This window comes from Chinchilla lanigera, unplaced genomic scaffold, assembly GCF_000276665.1.
Source record: "Chinchilla lanigera isolate Chin_1 unplaced genomic scaffold, ChiLan1.0 scaffold00027, whole genome shotgun sequence".
NCBI classification, from domain to species: Eukaryota; Metazoa; Chordata; class Mammalia; order Rodentia; family Chinchillidae; genus Chinchilla; species Chinchilla lanigera.
The window spans coordinates 13,172,796-13,179,965 of NW_004955428.1; the positions used below are offsets into that span (position 1 = coordinate 13,172,796).

The 7,170-nt window shown below is 43.4% G+C and overlaps 1 long non-coding RNA gene across 2 annotated transcripts in view; it reads right to left on the reverse strand.

Moving 5' to 3' along the window:
• The window catches only part of LOC102003471, a 64,961-nt gene extending 59,239 nt beyond the window's left edge, over positions 1-5,722 (reverse strand). The window contains exon 1 of one of the 2 annotated variants that reach the window (XR_001234449.1): positions 5,333-5,722. This is a non-coding gene — a long non-coding RNA (uncharacterized LOC102003471). The remainder of the gene's footprint in view (positions 1-5,332) is intronic. The other variant, XR_001234450.1, reaches the window with a different exon arrangement.
• Between the last annotated feature and the right edge of the window lie 1,448 nt (positions 5,723-7,170).

Here is a 7,170-nt window from a genome sequence, read left to right on the forward strand (position 1 = left end):
TTTTCTCTGGTACCGGGAACCGAACTCACGACCTTGCGCTTGCCAGGCAGGCGCTTTTGCCGCTGAGCTAAATCCCCAGCCCCTAATTTTAATTTTTTTTTTCAGTCCTGGAGACTGAATTACCCAGGACCTTCACACTGAGCTACATCCCCAGACCTTTGTTGTTATTGTTGTATTGAGGCAGAGTCTCGCTAAGTTTCCATGCTGATCTCAAACTTGTGATCCTCCTGCCTCAGCCTCCCAGAGTGGAAAATTATAGGCCTACACCACCAGAAGTTTTATTTATTTTGAAGTCAGCAAAGGCTGCATCTTTCCAAAAATAATGGACGTGACCCTCAGGCACTTATGAGTTCCCAGCAGAGACCTAATGTTTGGCTTCTCTCAAAGACCAGTGTCTGTCTATGTCAAGCCTGTTTATAGGGAAAGACTCCAAATCATTTTATCCTTTCTGAGCTGCTGATTTCCTGACCTGGTGCTAGGGCCTCCTTCTTTGAAGGAGAGAGACAAGAGAGACAAGGTCTTAGCCACTTGGGACTTTTAGTAAGGTTGGGAATGTGTGCACCCACTCTTGGCCACTGAGAGCTCGAACACCATCCCTCCTCTGTGCTAACCCACGGGTCTCTTCCCCCAGCACGAGTGTTATTTCCTATACTTCCAGGGGCTAAGTCCAAGAAAGACCCTTCCCAAGTGCTTCGCACTCCCGCTGAGGGAAGGCACGTTGACAGTGTGCTGGGAAGGACCACTCCAGAGCCCCTCCTCCAGTTCCGCGCTCTCTTGGGAGCAAGGTACAAAGTTTTCATGCACTCTCATTTCTTTCATTTATTATTTATTTGTTTATTTTTCAATCAGATTTTATTGGTGCATTTTAGATACACATGATCACATCATTCTAGAGAATTAGTAGCTGTACATGATATAACTTGCTTCTTTTTCTCCTCATTCCCCTATCATTCCCCCAACCCCTATTCTTCAACCCCTCCCCTCTCCCCATTTACAAAACCTTTGTTACCATTTTTTCTTCTTTTCTCACAGTTTTTTTTACTTTACCCTTCTTTTCTTCCCTCCCCCTCCCTTGTCCCCCACCCCATTTGAACGTTTTGCTCCCATTTCACAGTACCAGTTATACATTTTGGTCCTTCTTTACACATTTGATTTCTCACACCAGGGAAACAATGTGGTATTCACACATGTGTGTCTGATTTATTTCGCTTAAGAGTGTGGTCTCAAGGTGCATCCATTTACCTAAAAACGTCTCGAACGCATCCTTCCTTATGGCAGATTAGTACTCTGTTGTATTAAAAACCCACATCCATCCACCAGTTGATGGGCATCTGGCCAAATCGCCAAGATTTGACTATTGTGAACCATTCGCAAACTCTCTTTTCTGAAGTCAGAATGTGTTGCACAACGAATGTGTTCAGTTATATGGACATATCCCTTTTTTCTCAAAAATTCTCACTACAATGATGCATCTGCATTTGCAAATTACTTAGGATTCAGTAAAAGCGAAACAAAAGCTACACCTTCTTCTGAGCTCCCTCAGCACCAGGTATGTCCCTCTATCGTTATTTTTAAAAACATTTGTTTTCGGATCTGGCTCTCCAGCTGTAAATGCCTTACAAACTAGATTTTGGTTTTGTTTTATCTTTGTAGTCGCAAAATGCTGAGTTCCTAAATAGGTGATGGACTGAACAGACACCCCAGCATAGTTCATGAACAAGCAGTGTTTCAGCAAATCTACCCTAAATGTCTCTCTTTATGGAAGTATCTTTTCACTGGACTTCATCAAGTTCAGGGAGTACAGAGGCAACAAATACCATCAACCAGCTTTCCTGTTCCTTCTTCCCTCTGTGCCTCCCCTAGCCAGTCAAAGACATGATGAGACCTGGCTTCTGTATCCAAACATATAATGTCTTACAGTTAAACAGTTTCCCTTAAAGGATGTGCTTAGCCTGCTCTGAGTTTAAAGACTAAGTTTTTAAATAATATCTCACTTCTATCTTGGAAAATATAATCTTGGTGCAGAGTGTGGTGGTGCACATCTGTAATCCCACTTGGGAGAATGAGGCAGGAGGATTGCTTCAAGTTCGAGACCAGCCTGGATTACTTAGACAGACTCTCAAAACAAAAAAAAAAAAAAAAAAAAAAAAAAAAAATCAATACAACCTTGTAAACCTCTGTAATATTGATATTAACAAAAATAAAAAGAAGATACTTACTAAGAGGTATCCCATGCCAGGCATTGTGTTAAGTCTTTACATACAATTTTGTAAGTGTCTGGTACTTTAAAATCTTCCTCAGAGCTAACAAGTGGTCAAGTCAAAGTTGAACTCAGACAGTTTAACTTTTGGGTCTCTGTTTAACCTCTCTGATAAGATCACCCATATTTTTCTCATATAGCTATTTTAAGAGCTTTAGTCTTTTAGGGGGAAGGGGTTTGAGACAGGGTCTTACTTTGTAATGCAGGCTGGCCTTGAACTCACTGTGTAACCCAGGCTGGCCTCAAACTCCCAGCAGTCCTCCTGCCTCAGCCTCCCGAGTGCTGAGATTACAGGCATGTGCTACCACACCTGGCTGGGTTTTAGTTTTAAGGATCACTGTTTTTATCTAATGACAGATGGGAAAATTTTCAAATACATTGATGCAAATTATTAAGCAGGTGCTATATGGAAAACTATTTTATTTCTAAAATAATCCTATGAAATGGGAGAGTGGCATACACCTGTAATTCTGGTTCCTTGACAGGCTGAGGGAGGAGGATGGCAAGTGTGAGGCCAGCCCATGCAATTTAGTAAGACCCTGAATCAAAACAAAATTGGAAAGGGGATGGGGTGGAGCTTATCGGTAAAGAATTTTCCTAACATTGGCCTCAGCACTAAGAAAGGAAGAAAGGAAGAAAGGAGGGAAGGAGGGAAGGAGGGAAGGAAGGAAGGAAGGAAGGAAGGAACGAAGGAAGGAAGGAAGGAAGAAAGAAAGAAAGAAAGAAAGAAAGAAAGAAAGAAAGAAAGAAAGAAAGAAAGAAAGAAATGGGAAAGATTTCTATTACAAAGCATCTTTGAAACCAGAGCTGAGAGGGTAAATGGGAGGGTAAAGCGTCCCGAAACCCAGGCGCCCATCATCCCTGTGGGCTGCACCAGCCAGCAGTTGCCCTCAGAGAGCACCGTGAAGTCACAAGGGATCATCCACTCTGTGTAAGGTAACACATCCTGATGAAACTTTTAAAAGGAAGGAAAGGAAAACGTAGCCTCTGTACAGCCTACTTGAACCCTGCCACATGTGCGAGAGGTGGATGTTTTCTCTTACTGGGCTCAAGCGTCTCGTGTACCTACTTAGGAGTCTTCAAGTTTGGGAAGGAAATTCCTATCTATGAATTCCTGGTAGCTGGCATTATTAACATCTCAGGATGTTCAGTTGCTTCTAACCTAACTATTCGTGCTATTTTCAAACAGATTGTGTCACCACCAATTCAGTCCAAAGACTAAATTAAAACAATCCTTGGAAAATTCCAGTGTGATGCTCATCAAAGAAGGCTATGACCTTCAAAGGGCTCACCGAAATGCACACTCGACATCCCAGCATTCTCTGCTCCTCACGTGTCCTCATGAGCATTCCCAACTCAGACTATTGGCTGTCTCAAATATTCTACTCATGCCCCACCTGCCTAGCAAATGACTTTCACTAGTAGGACATGCCATAACTTGCAGAAGGAGCTCCATCTAATTAGAAATACCATGTTGACAGTAGTTATGAATAAGTTGTGCCAGGTGTTCACATGTGTTTAATACCAGCCATGCTTGGTTATTTATAACACAAGGTCAGAGCCATGGAATGCCTGGTCTTATAGTCTTCTTCTTTAGTCACAACATTGTGTTTTAATTCTTACTGCCGACAGCTAAAAGGCTTCAGCTCAAACTGTCAAAAGGAAGAGGAAGAAGGAGTCTGAAATATACTGAAACCTACTAAAGGCCAGGCCCTGTGCTGGGAGTGTTACTTATGTTACCTCCTTAATTCCTACCACAAACATATGAGGGAGGTATTACTGTCCCCATCACATAGATAAGGAAATGCAATCTCCGAAGGATTAAATATCCTGCCCAGGTGAGTGGTAAAGCCAGGATGGGAACCAGGACCGTGTGAACCCGAATCTCATGTCTTTTTCACTGCCATGTCAAAATTTCTCACCACACTGCCCAGGCCACGACCAGGCAGCACAGGTGTGTGCCACTGTCCCCAGCTCCCCCACTTCATAGGATTATTTTAGCAATAAAGTAATTTTCCAGATACTGCCTGCTTAATAATTTCTACCAACAAGCCCTGCATGGTGATGCAAGCTTGTAATCCCAGCACCAGGGAGGCTGAGTCAGGAGAATTGTTGTGGGTTCAGGCCAGCCTGGACTACAAAGTGAAACCCTGTCTCGAAAGAGAAAAAAAAAAAATTACCATTAATATATTTGAAATATTTCACATCTATCATTAGATAAAAGCAGTTGATCCTTAAGATTAAAGCCCTCAAAATAGCTATATGAGAAAAATATGGGTGATTTCATCAGAGAGATTAGGCCAGGAATATAGCTCAGGGGAATTGTACCTGCCTGGTAAGCATGAGGTCCCAAGTTCAATTCCCAGCACCAAAAAAACAAAAACAAAAAACAAAACATCAGAGAGATTAGCATGAAAATAATAGCTTAAAACATAATAGTTTCTGCTGGTAGGCTTTCTGCCTGTTTAATCTGCTCCATTCATTTGTAATTGCGTGACTTTATCAAATGATTTAATCTCTCTAAGCCTCAGTTTCCTCATCTGTAAAACACAGAGATAATTATAATGCTAGCTCATAATCTTAAAATATTTGACAACAATTATGACTATGCCCGTTTTCTTTTCCACTAAGCCTCCTCAGCTGTTAAATAAAATAACCATGGGTAATATTTATTGAATGCTTATTATAGGCTAGGAAACACACAGGATTTTACACGAATTATCTCACTTAATTTCACAATAATCCAATGAAGTAACAATAGCCAACTCTTACGTAAACACTACATACCAATATCTTTAAAGACTGGCTGGGCATGGTGGAATAGGCCTAGGATCCCAGCACTCAGGAGCACTAAGAAACTGTGAGTTTGAGGCCACCCAGGGCTACATAGTGAGCTCAAGGCCAGCCTGAACTGCATTGCATGGCCTTGTATCAAACAAACAAACAAAACAACAAAAAAGACACTTTTCTGTTGTTAACTATCAGCAACTAGTGAATAATTGGGGCAGCTAATACTGATGCCCCAGATTTTTAAATAATTGAATGGAAGTTCAGCAAGGATAAGTTACTCACCCATGGTCACACAGGTAGGAGAACACGGACCCATGTGAAGAATTCAGGCCAGCCAGACCTAGCACATCCCAGTCACAGCCTCCACTCTTGTCCTCCTGGACTTGGGTTAGGCCATGGAAAAAGTGCCTGACGAGAACAAGTGCTTAAGGAGCTCCAGGTGTATTGTAGTTTAAGGCCTCATGCGTAACACGTGAGAGTGCATAATCGGCTGTAACCAAGAATCCAGCATAGGCAAAATACAGGCGAGGGGCCCTGGCAGAGAGCTGAGGGCGTGGGGCTGTGGCCTGTGTTCTCTGGGGAGTCCTTCCTTGAGAAGAGGACATGTGGCTGTCCCAAGCTCCGCGGACTCAGGTTCCTGAGAAGACAGGTGGGAGGAAAGCATCTCAGGAGGGCCCTCAGCAAGTGCAGACAGGCAGAGGAGAGGCGCGTTTGGAAAAGAACGAAAGCTGAGATGGCTAAACACGGGTTTCATGTGGGAAAGTAGAGATACAATTAGAGATAAGAAACGGCAGAGACCTTGACAGCGGTCTAAAGACCTGGGGCAGCACTGTGGAGCAGCAATAGGGGAAGCCTCAGATCCCGGCCAGGGAGAGCAAGGCCGAGGGTGCACTGCAAGGTGTGAGCAGAGTCAGGAGATGAGACAGAGCGCCGGGCTGAAGTGACAGCCGCGGGAGAGAGGAAAGGTCCCCGCAGAGATGCCGTGCGACGGGATCAAGGAGGCTTCGTTTAAGACGGGGGCAGGAAGTGTTTCCAGGACAGATTCACAACAGCAGGATGTGAGCCCTGTCAGACACCCCCAAGTCCCACACCTGGCCCTGCGAATGACTGGCCGACGCAGCCAGCATGTTTGTACATACCTGAGTAAGTCATCTCGCTTCTAGCCCAGGCGCTTCGCTTCACACATGAGGAGACAGCCTCACGTTTATGTGAGTTAACCAAAATTATGTACGTCTGAGCAGCAGAGTCTTAACCAAACTCAAAGTCTTGACAACCATTCCACTTTTTTCGTGCTATCATTTGTTCTCCTGTGGGGAAATCTCAGGGACGGCACTATCAGTAGCAGGTGGCATCAGTAACAGAAACTGGACTGCTGGGGCTGTGGGATGCTATTAATATGGTTTTAGACATATAAACGCTGATGTGGTGGCAGAATTTCTAATTAGAAATGTCCTGTAAGCAGTTTCAATTTGAGACTGGAGTAAGAATGAGAATTCGTGATGAGACGTAATGTATTTAAGAAGCATAAGCAGAATTATTAGTTGAAGGCATGAGGAATGCATTTCTGTAATATCATGAATAAGACATGGTTTTGGTTCTCATTCTTTAACTAAATATTTTTTAGTCTACAGAAGAATTGTTGGACAGACAGGGCACTTAGCTGCCATCCAAATGTTAATATTCTTGGAATCACTTTATTCGCTTGCATCAAAATCTTTGATCTGCCCGCATACACAGTGATGGGGGCTGCTCTGCGGCCCAGAAGCAGACTTTTCATAACTAATCACTGCAGTGAAGATTGAGATCCCTTCTTAGCATCACCAAAAGAGATCAAAGTCTTTCACTAAATGAGGTCTACATTTGCAGGTAGTGTGACATTTTTGCAGATGTACTTACAGGGTGGGATGCTACCCCTTAAGTGAGTCTTTTGGGTAAGACCACCGTTCAACACATTACAGAACACCAGCAGATTTAAATCCTGTGATCATTGAACCAGACTGTCTCTCTAGATAGGCCTTTTACTTCGGCGTACCTTTCCCTTCCCCACAAAGCAGTGCAGAGGATTCAGTGTTCAGTAAGTTGGCTTAGGGTTGGTGTGCGAATCATCTAGATCTCAGGAT